Genomic DNA, 17836 nt, shown 5'->3' on the forward strand with positions numbered 1-17836 from the left:
GTTTTACAGTCTTGCATCTAAGCTGTTAATGCCCAATATGCAGGGTACACAGACAAGGAACTTTCCTTAAGCATTCAGGAGGGTGGAACCCGTCAGGGAATTAGCATAGGGAGGATATCAAGGTCAAGGTCAGCAAGCAAGGCAACAGTTACCCAAAACGGGGGTCAGGGCCCTACAGGTCACCCTTTTTACTAAAAAATGAGCTTCTGACTTAGGTTGCATGGGACATCAGCAGGTCACCTTATCTGTCATGGAGACACCTGCCCAGGCCACACAGGCACTCTGTCTTAGGTTGGTGAGCTCCCCCAAGGCATTACCCATCTCTGAATACTCATTATCATACAGGCTCAATTGTGTGTGAGCTGCAGAGTTAACTGCTGCCAAAGATCTCAAAGTGGCGCTGGGCTTGCAATCTGTGTGTTTGATACATAAAAGACCAACAGAAGTCCTAACCCACCCATAGCCAGTAGGCTAAAGGCAACTGAGCCATTCCCTTCCTTAACGAGCCTTATTGCAAATTGGAGTCCTTGTAAGACAATATCCCAAAAGCAAATGGAACTTGAGTTTATAAATTTATAACTTTCAAAGCCAATCGAAATGTATATGACTATTGAATTAAATTTATCATGCCCAATAGAATGAAAGATTAACTAACTGTGGTAGCTACTTTTGCTGCCAGGGTCTCCACTGTGCTATCTGTAGCAACCAATTATGAAATGGCAATCCCAGTAAGTAACAGTAGCAGCGGTGGCTGCCACTGCTGTAACAGCAACAATGGCAGCAGTGATGTCAAATTCCCTTCTGGAGTGTGTGGGCATCCACTGGTATGGACACAACTCCAAGAACACAAACTGCCAAGGCCCATTTTTCTTTATCCCAGCACGACTTAAGCTGGCAGCTCTGCAAAAGAACAACTAAGAACCATAAAGAAAAAACAGGCAGCTCACAAGGAGCAGAACTAATGGTCTTGTAATGGCTACATTCAGGCTCACAAATTTTAAGGTTATCTCCAAAGGGGGCTAAATGAATTTCAGGAGGCCAATAAGTGTTGCACAGAGCCACTCCTGAAAAGTACGTACTACACCAGCTTGAAGAGGATTGTGAAAATGCAAAGGCTTAGCTGGCATGCAACTGTTAACAAATGGAGGTCAGTGACCTTCAGGGTTATCCTTAATCTCCAAGGTGTCTGGGTGACACATTCTGAAACATACTTGAAAAAGCAGTTACCATACATTACCTTCTGGAGAATCCAACCACATGGCTAAAGTTCCTAGGCTTATGTTACTGATTGCCAAAGCTGGTCATATTGGACTCTCAATCCCCATTGGCATCAGAAGGGGAGAGTTTTTCATGAAGGCCCAATAGGTCTCTGCCATGTTGAGCTTCAGCAGCAGCCAGAGGGGGCACACAATGCTCAGGAACCCAAAGAGGAACCTCATTGTCCTGAGGAAAGACATAAACAGAACCCTAGGCCCACACCAACACCAGATCAGGTACCCTCCAAGTGCCAGTAGAAAGATACTTCCATTGCTCCAGAGGGTGATTTGCAACAGGAGCCCTCCAGTGCTTATCTGCAGCGGATACTCCAGCATAATCCACCAATAAAAAATTTAAAATATATAAAACAAGGGAAAGAATAGAATGTAGAGATGAAGATTGAGCCCCTAGTTCCCCCTTTTTACTTTAGCAAAATATGTTTTTAATAGTTCAAATTTTTCTTTTATTTTTTATTTTTCTTTTATTTTTTATTTTTTAGTTAATTAATTAATTAATTTTTCTATTATCAGCTTGATATAGTATAAATTCTTACCTTAATAGTGAAATGTTTCATTGAGGCTTACTCAGTAAAACCAAAACTTATTATAAGCCACAGTCATCCTAGGGTCCCCCATGCTATATATATAGCCTCCATGGTTCTCTGGGTTGCAGTTTGATTGTTCTTTGCTTTATATCTAGAATCCACTTATGAGTGAGTACATACCATGTTTGTCCTTCTGGGTTTGGGTTGCCTCACTCAGGATGATCTTTTTCTAGTTCCATCCATTTGCCTGCAAATTTCATGCTGTCATTGTTTTTCTCTGCTGAGTAGTACTCCATTGTGTATATGTACCACATTTTCTTAATCCATTCTTCAGTTGACAGGCATCTAGGCTGTTTCCAGGTTCTGGCTATTACAAATAGTGCTGCTATGAACATAGTTGAGCATGTATCTTTGTGGTATGATTGAGCATTCCTTGGGTATATGCCCAAGAGTGATATGGCTGGGTCTTGAGGTAGTTTGATTCGCAATTTTCTGAGAAACTGCCATACTGATTTCCACAGTGGTTGTACAAGTTTGCATTCCACCAACAGTGGTGGAGTGTTCCCTTTGCTCTACATCCTCTCCAACATTGACTGTCATTAGTGTTTTTGATCATAGTCATTCTGACAGGTGTAAGGTGGTATCTTAGAGTCGTTTTGATTTGCATTTCTCTGATGATTAAGGATGTTGAGCACTTCTTTTAATGTCTTTCAACCATTTGTGATTCTTGTTTTGTGAATTCTCTGTTTAGCTCTTTAGCTCATTTTTTTAATTCGATTGTTCAGTGTTTCGATGTCTAGTTTCTTGAGTTCTTTATATACTGTGGAGATCAATCCTCTGTCAGATGTGGGGTAGAAAAAAACCAAAAAAAAAACAACCTTGAAAACAAATGCCTTCTCTTATTGCATCATGTTATGCTGTGTTTGGTTGATATCCTTGGGAGGTCTGCTGCTTCCTGAAGGGAAACAGAGGAGCAATGGATCTGAGGGAGAGAGGAAGGAGGAGGGAGGGAATGGTGCAGTAGAGGATACATTTTATGAGAGAAGAATTAAAAAAAAAAGGTCCATTTAAAAATGGGCCTGTGACCTGAACAGAGAGTTTTCAAAAGAAGAAAAAGAAAAATGGCTAAGGGATACCTCAAAATTTATTTTTTGTCCCTAGTAACTAGGGACAATATAAATCAAAACAACTTTGAGATTTCATCTTACTTCAGTCAGAGTGGCAGTGATTAATGGAACAAGTGACAACAAATGCTGGAGGGGATGAGGGGAAAAGGGAGTCCTCATTCCCCATTTGTGGGTTTGAAACTGTTATAGTCACTATAGAATAAGTATGGATAGTTCTGAAAAGCCAAAACTAAACCTACCCTATAATGCAGCTGAACCACTCCTTGGCATATGCCCACAACTTAACATCCTACTCCATGACTACTTTTCTCAATCATATTTACCTCAGCCAGAAATTTGAAACAGCCCAATGTTTTACAACTGACAAACAGATAATGAAAATGTGGCACGTACATACTATTTAGTTGTAATAAAAAATGAAATCATGAGCTTTGTAAGTAAGTGGATGGAGCTAGAGAAGATCATATTGAGCCAGGTAACACATAGCCAGAAAGACAAATACTGCATGATTTCTTTCAATGGAGGCTCCTAGCTCCAAATCTTCCATTGTGAATATATAGCCTACAGTAACTACAGAAACCAGGAAAGTAAAATGGGATCATTGCCAGGACAGGGATATTAGGCAGAAATAGAGAGGGGAATAGCAGAGTACAAGTTGTCTTATCAGGGAAATGGGAAAGGGTAGACACTTTTAGGGAGTGGGGAGATAAATACAAAAAGGTGGGAAAGATAAAGGATAATAGTTAAGTACAAGTGATCTGAAATGGGAAATGGGAAATGGGGGGGCTCCTTAGTGAAGGAGATGAGAGTTACATATAGAAGAAGGAGGGGTGGGGTAAAACAATGATATGGATGACTGAAAAGGCCACAAGGCATCATTCTATTAACTATCAATAATACATGCAATTCTGTGTATAAATATGAGTATAGAGTTTTAATGAACTTTTCTCATCTGGGCTTAAGGTACTCCCTCTAAGAGCCAAGGATAAACTAACAAAAACTCCAGTATCAGAAATGAGAAGCCCTTTTGTGAGTTGCTGGGGAGGGCTGTCAAAGACTCTCAAATCATACAGCATATTACTGTTGCCCTTGGTTACTTCCCAGAAGTGAAAGGCAAGTCCATGTTGCTGAAGACATCATGCAATTCAGAAAAAGGGGCCAGAGAACCCTGAACTTCAACTGACCTGAGTGTCCCCTCTCTGAATTCTAGTGGTACCAAAAGACACTATGCAAGCTTCCAAAGGAAAGAGGAAACTAACAGTCCTACCCTGATATGACACTTATGGACCACAAGCAACATTGCACAATAACCCTAAGGGTAAAATACTGCATGAACACCTTGGTAGTAATCAACAGTTCTCTGTACTTAAGACACTCTCAACAAGAGGGAAACCATTTCAGATGGGAAACCTACTATTTACCCAGTGCTAGTAAAGTCATGGTTATTAGAGGAGAATCTACAATTACTAATTTAATAAACCAGCATAAGGCCTAGCAAAAATCTATAAACATTTGTCATTATATCCACAGACATAAGTGTAGCCTTCACCTTTTATCAAGAAAACTTCTTTGCAACAGATGGAGATCACTAAAGAAAACCAAAACCAATAAAAAACATAGAGGTCAGGAGCCTACAAAACACTCCCAATCCTAAAGCTCAGGGGAACACTGTGCAAGAGGCGACAGAAAGATTGCAAGAGCCAGAGGATCAGAAAGCTTGCTGTGAGACTGTGTCTCCTAGTAATGTCAGAAGCTACATCCACAAAGTCTCTCCAACATGACTGCTCAACTGTGAGCTGAACAAGGAATACACCAATGTACATGCCAAAAAGGATGGGGAAAAGGCTATGAATCTATCGGGGACTATGAGGGTCCAGCCCCTAGATAGTCCCCTCCCAGGGTCCGGGAAGAATCTACAGCCAGCTGATAATTAATCTTTGATGAGAAGAAATGAATCTATGTACACGAAACTCCTTAGTCCATATACTTTATTATTCTGTGTCAGTTACAAGCTTTTATTCTGCTCTCATATTTAGCTCATTTCTAGCCTGATTTCTCTCTACACTTGTCTGCGGTCCCCTCTAGGTTCTATCTTAATCCTCTCATCTAGTTCTGCCCCTTCAAGGTTCTCATCCACCTTCCCATATCATCTCCTTTGCCATCTTCTTCTCTCTCCTCATCTCGTTCTTCCCCATCTGGCTCTTCCTCACCTTCCATCTCGTTCCTCTAGTACTGTCTTCTAGCCCTTCAATCTAGTTCTTCCCCATCTCAGTTTGTTCCTCTCAAGTTCTTACCCATCTAGTTCTTCCATTCTCTTTTCTCTTCTCCACCCTGTGCCCTGGAAGTCCCAGTATATAAAGGGAGGGTCTGAGCTAAATTGTGTAAAGCTATTACTTAACGTCCACCTCTCCTAGGCGGTGTCTCCTTGTGGAATTTACCGTAAGTCAGGAGAGCATGTGGGTTGTTATCATTGTTAGTCCTCGGAAGTTGGGCACCCACCTGGGTGGTGTTTCCTGTAGTCCTTGAAGAAAGTGACTAAGGGAGATAATCTGATTAGAGAAAGCCTTTCCTGAGGCTGTTCTCCAAATACCTGGAATGTGTATATCCAGAGAGTGATCAGTCTACACTGTTAGTCCTTCTTAGGGGGAAGTCAACTGGAAAAACTATGAAGGCACACATGATTTTCATAACAGAATACAGCTGATATATAACAAGCCAAGTAACACCAAAAACTCCTTGGGATTTGGCTTCCTATGGAAGAATTCCCTGATCCCTCCAGGTAGTGACTTTGCCATAACCAGCTGAGTTCTTATGATATATTCCTGTGGCCTGCAGCATGAAGCCTCAATGCTACACAAATAACTATAGACAATTGAGGAAAACCTGGGGGTGAGAGAGGTGGTCTTTACAAGTGAAGAAGAACATACCAATTGGTTTTCCAGTACCAATTTGTCAGCCCTGAAAACATTCATACATGTAACATTATACAGACCCAACAGGTTATATTTAGGATATATCACATAAATATATAAATATTGTGTGTGTGTTATTCTAAACACACACATATATGTGTATATATAGTTAAATATAAATGATCTGAAAGGGGAAATGGGAAACGGGAGGCTCTTTAGTGAAGGATATGGGATGCCTACACGTGTATATAGGCAATGCAATTGTTTAAAAAGAGGTCATAAATTTGAAGAAGAGCAGCTAGGGGTCTGTGGGAGTTTTTTTTTAATTAAGAGATTTTTCTATCCATTTTACATATCAGCCACAAATTCCCTTCTCCTTGCTCCTCCCACCCCCAGCCTGCCCCCCACAACCCAACCCCCATTCCCACCTCCTCCAAGGCAAGGTCTCCCATGGGGAGTCAGCAGAGCCTGGTACATTCAGTTGAGGCAGGTCCAAGCCCCTCCTCCCTGCACCAAGGCTGTGTAAAGTGTCCCACCATAGGCACTAGGCTCCAAAAAGCCGGCTCATGTACCAGGAACAGGTCCTGATCTGATCCCCCTGCCTGGGGGTCTCCTAAACAGTTCAAGCTAAACAACTGTCTCGCCTATCCAGAGGGCTTAGTCCAGTACCATGGGGGCTCCTCAGCTATTGGTCCATAGTTCATGAGTTTCCACTAGTTTGGCTAGTTGTCTCTGTACATTTTCCCATCATGATCTCAATGTCCTGTGCTCATAGAATCGCTCCTCACTCTCATCGATTGGACTCCTAGAGCTTGGCCTGGCACCCGGCCATGGATCTCTGCATCTGCTTCCATCAGTCACTGGATGAGAGCTCTATGATGACAGTTAGGGTATTCAGCCATCTGATCACTGTAGTAGGCCAGTCCAGGCACCCTCTCAACTATTGCCAGTAGTCTAAGGTGGGGTCATCCTTGCAGATTCCTGGTAACTTCCCTAGCACTCTTTCCTTGCTCTCCCACTCTGTCCTTGTTCCAGCTCAAACGTCCCGTTCCCCTATGTTCTCATCCCCCATCCTTGACCTCCATTACCCCCCTCCCCAGTTTGCTCATGTAGCTCTCATTCATTTCTCCTTCACTGGGTGATCCATGTGTCCCTCCTAGAGTCCTCCCTGCTAGCTAGCCTCCCTGGAACTGTGGGTTGCAGTCTGGCTATCCTTTGCTTTACATCTAGTATCCACTTATGAGTGAGTACATACCATGTTTGTCCTTCTGAGTCTGGGTTACCTCATTCAGGATGATATTTTCTAGTTCCATCCATTTGCCTGCAAATTTTATGATGTCATTGTTTTTCTCTACTGAGTAGTACTCCATTGTGTATGTGTACCACATTTTCTTTATCCATTCTTCAGTTGAAGAGCATCTAGGTTGTTTCCAGGTTCTGACTATTACAAATAATGCTGCTATGAACATAATTGAGCGTGTGTCCTTGTGGTATGATTGAAGATTCCTTGGGTATATGCCCAAGAGTGGTATAGCTGGTTCTTTAGGTAGACTGATTCCCACTTTTCTGAGAAATGGCCATACTGATTTCCAAAGTGGCTGTAAAAGTTTACACTCCCACCAACAGTGGTGGAGTGTTCCCCTTGCTCCACATCCTCTCCAACATAAGCTGTCTTCAGTGTTTTTGATTTAGCCATACTGACAGGTGTAAGATGGTATCTCAGTCATTTTGATTTGCAAAAATGACTTAATCCTGATAACTAAGGATGTTGAGCAATTCCTTAAATGTCTTTCAGTCATTTGAGATTCTTCTGTTGAGAATTCTCTGTTTAGCTCTGTAACCCATTTTTTAATTGGATTGCTTGGTATTTTGATGTCTAGTTTCTTGAATTTTTTATATATTTTGGAGATTGGCTCTCTGTAAGATGTCTGTAAGATGTGGGGTTGGTGAAGATCTTTTCTCATTCTGTAGGCTGTTGTTTTGTCTTATTGACCATGTCCTTTGCCTTACAGAAACTTCTCAGTTTCAGGAGGTCCTATTTATTAGTTGTTGCTCTCAGTTTCTGTGCTACTGGTGTTATATTTAGAAAGTAGTCTCCTCTGCCGATGCGTTCAAGACTTCCTACTTTCTCGTCTTTCAGGTTCAGTGTAACTTCTTTTCTATTGAGGTCTTTGATCCACTTGGAATTGAGTTTTGTGCATGGCAATAGATATGGGTCTATTTGCAATCTTCTACATGTTGACATCCAGTTTTGCCAGCACCATTTGTTGAAGATGCTTTCTTTTTTCCATTGAACAGTTTGGGCTTCTTTGTTCAAAAATCAGGTGTTCATAGGTGTGCAGACTAATGTCAGGGTCTTCAGTTCAATTCCATTGGTTCATATGCTGGTTTTTTTATGCCAATACCAAGATGTTTTTATTACTATAGCTCTATACTAGAGCTTGAGGTCAGGGATGGTGATGCCTCCAGAGGTTGCTTTCTTGTACAAAATTGTTTTAGCTATCCTGGGTTTTTTTTTCCATATGAAGTTGAGTATTGTTCTTCCAGGTCTGTGAAGAATTGTGTTGGGATTTTGATGGGGATTGCATTGAATCTGTAGATTGCTTTTGGTAAGATTGCCATTTTTACTATGTTAATCCTACCCATCCATGAGCATGGGAGATCTTCCCATTTTCTGATATCTTCTTCAATTTGTTTCTTCAGAGTTCTTGTCATACAGGTCTTTCACTTGCTTTGTTAGAGTTGCCCCCAAGGTATTTATTTTATATTATTTGTAGCTATTGTAAAGGGTGATGTTTCTCTTTTTTCTTTCTCAGCCCATTTATTATTTGTATATAGGAGGGCTACGGATTTTTTTTAGTTAATATCGTATCCTGCCACATTACTGAAGGTGTTTATCAGGCATTTCTTGGTAGAATTTTTGGGGTCATTTATGTACACTATCATATCATCTACAAATAGTGAAAGTTTGACTTCTTCCTTTCCAATTTGTATCTTCTTGATCTCCTTTTGTTGTTTTATTGCTCTAGCTAGGACTTCAAATACTATATTGAATAAATATGGGGAGAGTGGACATCCTTGTCTTGTTCATGATTTTAGTGGAATTGCTTTGAGTTTCTTTCCATGTAATTTGATGTTGGCTGTCGGCTTGCTGTAAATTGCCTGTATTATGTTTAGGTATGTTCCTTTTATCCCTGTTCTCTCCAAGACCTTTATCAGGAAGGGGTATTGGATTTTCTCAAAGGCTTTTTCATCATCTAATGGGATGGCCATGTGTTTTTTTTCTTTCAGTTTGTTTATATGGTGTATTACATTGACAGACTTTCGTATGTTGAACCATCCTTGAATCTTTGGGATGAAGCCTATTTGGTCATGGTGGATAAATTTTTTGATGTGTTCTTGGATTCGGTTTGCCAATATTTTATTGAATAGTTTTGCATCAATGTTCATGAGGGAGATTGATTTGTAATTCTCTTTCTTTGTTGCATCTTTGTGTGGTTTGGGTATCAGAGTAACTTTAGCTTCATAAAAAGAGTTTGGTAATGTTCCTTCTGTTTCTATTGTGTGGAACAATTTGAAGAGTATTGGTATTAGCACTTCTTTGAAAATCTGATAGAATTCTGTGCTGAAATCATCTGGTCCTGGGATTTTTTTGGTTGGGAGAAATTTAATAACTGTTTCTGTTTCCTTAGGGGCTACTGGTCTATTTAAATTGTTTATCTGGTCTTGATTTAACTTAGGTATGTGGTAACTATACAGAAAATTGTCTGTTTCTTTGAGATTTTCCAATTTTGTGGAGTACAGGGTTTTGAAGTATGACCTGATGATTCTCTGGATTTCCTTGTTGTCTGTTATTATGTCTCCATTTTCATTTCTGATTTTGCTAATTTGGATGCTCTCTCTCTGCCTTTTGGTTAGTTTGGATAAAGGCTTGTTATCTTGTTGATTTTCTCAAAGAACCAAATCCTTGTTTTATTGATTCTTTGTATTGTTCTCTTTGTTTCTATTTTATTGATTTCAGCTCTCAAATTGATTATTTCCTGGCATCTATTCCTTCTGGAGTTTGCTTCTTTTTTTTTCTAGAGCTTTCAGGCATGCTGTTAAGTCACTAGTGTGAGATTTCTCCAGTTTCTTTATGTGGGCATTTAGTGCTATGGATTTTCCTCTTAGCACTGCTTTCATAGTGTCCCATAAGTTTGAGTATGTTGTACATTCATTTTCATTGAATTCTAGGAAGTCTTTAATTTCTTTCTTTATTTCTTCCTTGACCCATTGGTGATTCAGTTGACCATTATTCAGTTTCTATGAGATTATAGACTTTCTGTAATTTTTGTTCTTGTTGAAATCTAACTTTAAGCCATGGTGGTCTGATAAAATTCAGGAGGTTATTCCATTTTTTTTAATTTGTTGAGATTTGCTTTGTGACCAAGTATGTTGTCAATTTTAGAGAAGGTTTCATATGGTGCTGAGAAGAAGGTATATTCTTTTATATTAGGGTGGAATGCTCTTTAGGTATCTATTAAGTCCATTTGAATCATAGCATATGTTAGTTCCCTTATTTCTCTGTTAAGTTTCAGTCTGGCAGATCTGTCCATTGGTGAGAGTGGGGTGTTGAAGTCTCCCACTATTAATGTATGGGGTTTGATGTGTGATTTAAGCTTTAGTAATTTTTTTACATATGTGAATGCCCTTGTATTTGAAGCATAAATGTTCAGAATTGAGACTTCATCTTGGTGGATCTTTCCTGTGATGAATATGTAATGTCCTTTCTGATCTCTTTTGAATGACTTTACTTTGAAGTCTATTTTGTTAGATATTAGGATAGCTACACCAGCTTGCTCCTGAAGTCCATTTGATTGGGAAGTCTTTTCCCAGCCTTTTATTCTAAGGTAGTTTGAATTTGAGGTGTGTTTCTTGTATGCAGCAGAAGGATGGATCCTGATTTTGTATCCATTCTGTTAGCTTGTGTCTTTTTATAGGCGAATTGAGTCCATTGATATTAAGGGATATTAATGACCAGTGATTGTTAATTCCTGTTATCTTTTTGTGGTAGTGTGTGTGTATTTCCCTTCTTTGGGATTTACTGCTGTGGAGTTATCTATTGCCTGTGTTTTTGTGGGTATATCTGACTTAGGTTGGAGTTTTCCTTCTAGTGCTTTCTGTAGGGCTGGATTTGTGGATAGGTATTATCTAAATCTTGTTTTGTCTTGGAATGTCTTGTTCACTCCGTCTATGGTGATTGGAAGTTTTGCTGGGCATAGTAGTCTGGGCTGGCATCCGTGGTCTCTTAGTGTCTGCATTACATTTGTCTGGGACCTTCTGGCTTTCAGAGTCTCCATTGAGAAGTCAGGTGTTATTCTGATAGGTCTGCCTTTGTAAGTCACTTGGCCTTTTTCTTTTGATGCTCTTAATATTCTTTCTTTATTCTGTATGTTTTGTGGTTTAATTATTATGTGGCAAGGGGACTTTTGGGGGAGGTCTAGTCTATTTGATGTTCTATAAGCTTCTTGTATCTTCATAGGTATTTCCTTCTTTAAGTTGGGAAAGTTTTCTTCTATGATCTTGTTGAATACATTTTCTGTGCCTTTGAGTTGGTATTCTCCTTCTTCTATCATTATTATTCTTGAGTTTGGCCTTTTGTGGTGTCCCAGATTTCCTGGACATTTTGTGTTATGACTTTTTTGGCTTTGGTGTTTTCTTTGACTGACGGAACTATTTCCTCTATTGTATCCTCTATGCCAGAGACTTTCACTTCCATCTCTTATATTCTGTTGGTTATGCTTGCATCTGTAGTTCCTGTCCATTTACTCAATTTTTCTATTTCTAGCATTCCCTCGGTTTGTGTCTTCTTCATTTTTTCTGTTTCAGTTTTCAGGTCTTGAACTGTTTCCTTCACATGTTTAATTGCGTTTTCATGGCTTTCTTTAAGGGATTTATTGATTTCTTCCAATTTTTGTTTGTCTTTTCCTCAATTTCTTTAAGGGAACTTTCATTTCCTCTTTAAAGGTGTCTATCATGTTTATAAAGTTATTTTTAAGGTCGCTTTCTTATGTTTCTTTTACGTTGTGATGTTCAGGTCTTGCTGTTGGAGGAGAGCTAGGTTCTGGTGATGCCATATTGGTCTTTATGTTGTTGTATGTATTTTTTCACTGGTGTCTACCCATCTCTTCCTCCAATAGGTGCAAGAGGTGCCTGTGTCTGAGCAAGCTGCTCTTGGTCCAATCTGTGCTTGCTGTGTCTGTGTCTCGGGGGGCACACTGGGTCCAATCTTAGCTATTGGTCTAATTGGAGCTGGTGGATTCTGTGTCTCAGGGAGCTGCCCTTTGTCCAATCCAAGCTGACTGATTCTGTGTCTCAGGGGGCCACTTTTGATCTTATCAGGACTCGTGGTCCAATCAGACCTGGTGGATCCTGTGTCTCAGGAAGCCTCTCTTGGTCCAGCAAGAGTTAGCGGATTCTGTGTTTCAGGAAGCCCCTGGGGTTGCAGGGAGATTGGTATGTTTGGGGTACCACGTGGATCTTGTAGATTGCAGGGTCCAATGGGGGAGGTTTGGTCGGAGAGTCTGCCTGCAGGAATCTTCCCTGCTGGCAGGCGACTGGGGCAGTGATGTGTGGGGGTTCCCGGGGACTGGTTGTGTCCTGGTGCCTAGGTCCTAGAGGCAGGACTCTGCGTGAGAGAAGAGTCACTCACCTCTTGGTCCAATGAGAACCGGTGGATTTTGTGTCTCAGGAAGCCACTGGGGTCTCAGGCGGATGGGTATGTTTGGTGTAGGGCGTGGGTCTTGTAGGTTGCAGGGTCCAATGGGGGGTTTTGGTGGTGGAGCCTGCCCACAGTAGTCTTCCCTACTGGCAGGTAACTGGGGCAACTATGAGTCTACTTTTGTGTCTTTTGATGTTGGGATACATTCCTGGCTGGTAGAAGTTGCAGTCTGCCGAAAGCTTAACAGCTTTTTCTCTTATGGGTCATCCTGAGGTTTTGGGGTTCCTAGGTATTGCCTAATGGCAGCTATTATAGGGAGGAAGAAGAGGGGAAAGAGATAGCCTTCTTGTGTTCCTTGATTTCTGGTTTTTTGTTTGTTTGTTTTGGTGGACAATGCTACCAGCCAGCAATGTATCCCAACAGTTTTCCTCCCTAAATTCTACATATAAAAAATATTGTAACACTTGTCTTGGAGAGATTGATTTGTTTCACTTAACACAATGATCTCCAGTTCAATCTATTTAACTGCAAATAACATTATCACATTCTTTATAGCTTAAAAAACAATATACAATTGAAGTCAAGTTGTTAATAACTTAAAGTTTTTAAAGTTATTAAGACATCATAACCTAAATAGAGTATCACTCAACATTTAATTTTATCATAATTGAGAAAGGAATCAAAGCACATCATTATAAAAAGAAATCAGTGAATTACAAAACTAGAGATCTAGAGAGGAGCAATGGGACAAAAGAACTGCAAGACAGGAAATAATTAAAATGGCAATAGCAAGTCCTTCTTTATCAATAATTGTTTTTAAACAAATGGATTAAATTTCTCCAATGAGGAAATAGAATGATTCAATGGGATAAAACAAAAACATAAGTTAAAGCAATAATAACTATTCACATACATGCTGTCTACAAGAGACTAACTTTAAATTTAAAGATGTCCATATGCTGAAAGTGAAGGAATAGAAGAGACTATTTCTCACAAAGGCAACACAAAGTGGTAACTAAACTTACTTCATAAAAAGTGCAATTTAAGGAAAAACCTGTTATAGGAGACAAAGAAGGTTATTATATAATGATGAAAAATATACTAGATATATATTTACTCTACATTAAAGACATAAATATATGAAGCAATATTGGCAGCAATAAGAAAAATTGTAATATAATAATAGTAGAAAACTTATTACCTCACTTTCAGTAGTAAGTAAACCATCTAAACAAAAATAGTTAATCAGATAGGTACAGAACATCCCACCTAAGAGCGATAAACTGTACGTTAGATTCAAGTGCATAGAAAAATATTGTGTTACAAAACAAATTTTAGTAAAAGTTAAGAAGGGCTAAAATAGCATTGTCTAATTAGAAAGGACTATGGATTACCTTACTCAGGATAATTTTTTCCTCGTTCCATCCATTTGCCTGCAAATTTTACAGGTGAGTAATACTCCATTGTGTAAATATACCACAATTTCTTTATCTTCTCTTCTGTTGAGGGACATCTAGGTTGTTTTCAGTTTCTGGCTATTATGAATAAAGCTGCTATGAACATGGTTGAGCAAGTTGAGCAAGTGTCCTTGTGGTAGGATGGAACATCCTTTAGGTATATGCCCATGAATGGTATTGCTGGGTCTTGAGAGCACTATTAAAAATGCATTTACCATCATTAGGTACCAGACAAGTGCAAGTTTAAGATAATGTAAACTAAAGAATAGTGATAACATCAAATTTTGATGAAGATACTGATAGGGAAGCTGTTAAGATATTTAGGTGATAATAGCCTTACAATTTTTTACTTCAATATTTCATCTCATGTTTCATCCATTGGTGATGTTGCTTGGGTCTGTTACTACATTTGAGACTAAAAAAAAGTTGATTTTCTACTAAGACTATTTTGCTGTGCTGAGATTGTTTCTATGGAAAAAGGAAAATAAACTTGATTTATTTTCTTTTTATTGTTAATTTTCAGAGTATGTAAGTTGATATTCTATGGATGCCAGAAAAATAGCTTCCACTGAGGCTTTTGTTTAGGAGATCTCTTTGAAAATCCTGACTCAACTTAGAAATTTTTATATTTATTATGTTTCCATCATTCACAGCTACTATTATCTTTAGAAGCTTTTGTGTCCTTTTCGCACGAACACATTAGTCTTTGAAAGCTTCCTTTTTGTTAGAAAAAAATGACAAAATCTCATCTTATTCATTTCCTATCAGAAACCTGGAGTTAGTCATTTCCCCTAAGGTTTCCTGGTCCTGTTTGTGGAGGATAGTATTTAGACTTCTGTGTGTAATTTGCAGCTTTTATTCTACATTATTTTGAAGGAAAAATGGTATTATTCAATGTTAATTTAGTTTTATTATAATGTCAGTTAAACATGAACAAAACAAGAGCAGTATAGAAATACACTTTGGTTTTTTTTTTTTTTTTTGTGTGTGTGTGTGTGTGTGTGTGTGTGTGTGTGTGTGTGTGTGCAATTCAGAAAACAAGCAAAAACTCCCACTGAACTAACAGCATTAATTTAATATCACACATTATTTTTTGATGAAACTAAATTGTAGCTCATACATGAATATGACTGCTGTGGCATATTGAATGTGGCTTGCCCTTTTGTATGCTATGAGATGACTCACTCCACCCATCACTCTAACTACCAAGATATTTTATTATGCAGAGCACACTGGGTAGTACCACATAATTTACAAATGAAATCTGACTCTTGTTTCAAATCATCCCAGAACAATTAAAACAGCATTATCTAGTTTCAACATGTTTGTAAATAGAAATAGAAATATGAATGTTGACAGTGCATGACAGTATATAATTGTAAAGTGTTCTTCTAGGTGACCCGGAATATGCTTATGTTCATTCATTTGGTATTATTCCGTGGGAGTTGCCTAGGTTACAGTGAAAGCAAGAAGAGGAATACAGTTCATACATGCGATTCAGTTTAAAGAGAATATAGCTGATGACAAACAGTGACTGCAGAATCATTTAAGAAGAAAGAGAGCAATATTTGGTTTCTAAATGTACCGTAGCAATCCACTGTTAGTTAGCTGAGGTTACTCAGGAAGTCAAAGGGAGTGAATTGGACAATCTACAAAACCAAGCATGCTGCAAATTATAGAATTTATGTTTAATATTATTGGTCTTGTAGCTAGTATGAAACGGAAGAAGCACCAAAATATCAACATATAAACATTTATTATTTTTTAAAACATAAAAAAACCCCTGTGCTTCATGTTTTTTTTCTTCCACACGGTAGCCAATTTCCTCCTTTCAATGAGTATCTTTTATGTTTTGTTTTGATTAGATTTAAATTTTTTCTATTTCATTAAATTGGGTTATATGGAAGAGAAATGAGTCAGAAGAGCATTACAATGGTCTCACTTGCTGAAAGTGTCAAGTGAAGTAAGAATGGAGTGTGGAGACTTAATCTAGATATTTTTCTGGCTTGGAAACTTGCTATTTTGGGATTTCATGATTAAACACACACAATAATTCTGAGCATAGTATTGTAGTAACGTAAGTAAGAAGGGATGTGAATCTGAACAAAGGATGATGTCACAAACGGTCGAAATTTGGTGAATTCTCCAGATGTTGAGGTAGAATTCTCATGCCATTTTGATTGGCCAGATATTTAAGGAAAAAAGAGCAAGGATGAATTTGGGGTTTTTCAAAATTGTGTACCACAGTGCTGCCATTCATGAAATTGACTCTCTTGTTTCTGTCTCTCTCCATACACACACACACACTCACACGCACGCGCACACACACCCACAAGCCAAACCAATCAAACACACACAAACACTTCTTTTTCAAGTTTCTTCTATGTATTTAGTTGGAATTGTCACAGGAAAAGACCAGTAAGCAATGTTTGACAATGTATTAAGTACAGAAATAAGTCACCATATACACTCATAAAAACACCTTTCTTCATCTAGGAAAGAAAATAGAAGTGTAAAGAAATGACAGCTAAAAGGATGAACAAACCGTGGCCCACAGGCCAAACCTAGACAAGTGCCATTTTCTTTTTTTATACATATTCTGCACTTAAAAGGGGATTTATATTTTAAATGGTTCAATCTCTGAAAGAATGATTCAAAACACATTAAATGGAATAAAATTCAAATGTCAAAATATATTAATTCCTAATAGAAAACAACCTTGCTCACTGTGTACAAACTATGGCTGTTTGGGGGCTACAGTAGGAGAGTTGAGTAGTTGTGATATAGACTTTACAGCCCTCTGAAATATTTCCTTGGTTTGATTATGTAGTTCAGCAGTAGAGTGCTTGCTTAGATTATGTGTGGTACTGGGTTTGATCCCCAGCACAATGGGAAAAAATATTTATTACGATTTATTTTCAAAACTAAAATATCTAGTACCTGGTACCTTTCAGAGAAAGACTATTGATTCCTGGTCAGATAGTAATTAGAGTGTCATATCTTTCTAGACATCTAAAAACTCTCTAGAGGCATATAGTTCTAGATACCTGGACAAATAATCAAAGTGATCTAGAACAATAACATCCTTTGTTTTTACATATTCTAATTATTTACTCAATAATAGTGAGTTACCGTTTCCTCTTTCACAAAGGAACATATCTGCTCCCTGTTTAAACAGTGCTATAGATTCTGAATGAGCATACTATTAAGGCTTAATTCTCAGCACATAAGGCATGTTAAAATTACAGCCTGGTTCATATCTCCTTTTCTGCCACATTTCATCACTTTTTCTTGCATTCCCATCGAATTTTTCACCTTTCTGCAGACAGAAGCTAAAAGTGTCACATTCAGGAATTATTTAGTGTTCATTTCATTTAGTTCTCGTGTCTACCCTTTTCTTCCATTTTTAAAACTGTGTTTTTAATTTTTTATTTAATTTCATTTCATTTTACTTTCTTCCTCAAATTATCTCCATTATCAAAGGCACGGAATGGAGAAACGGAGGGAGGCTGCAAAACAAATATAGGTTTTATTGGTGGAGAGGCAACATCTCTGTGGTCAGCCTAATTTGTTTTAGGTCCTCCAGGGTAGATTCAGGGTAGAATGTACACACACAGAGAGACACACACACATACACACACACACACACACACAGACACACACACACAGACACACACACACACACACACACACACACACACACACACACACACACACACACACACACACACACACATTTTTAAATGGCAAGCAACATCGACTGGACGTTCAGCGAGTGCTTAATCTGCTTTTCCCTCCTTCCCATTTGGGAAACCTAGAAAACAAAATCTTCCCACGGA

The sequence above is a fragment of the Peromyscus californicus genome, unplaced genomic scaffold, assembly GCF_007827085.1.
Source record: "Peromyscus californicus insignis strain IS unplaced genomic scaffold, ASM782708v3 Scaffold_10__1_contigs__length_136768540, whole genome shotgun sequence".
Taxonomy (NCBI): domain Eukaryota; kingdom Metazoa; phylum Chordata; class Mammalia; order Rodentia; family Cricetidae; genus Peromyscus; species Peromyscus californicus.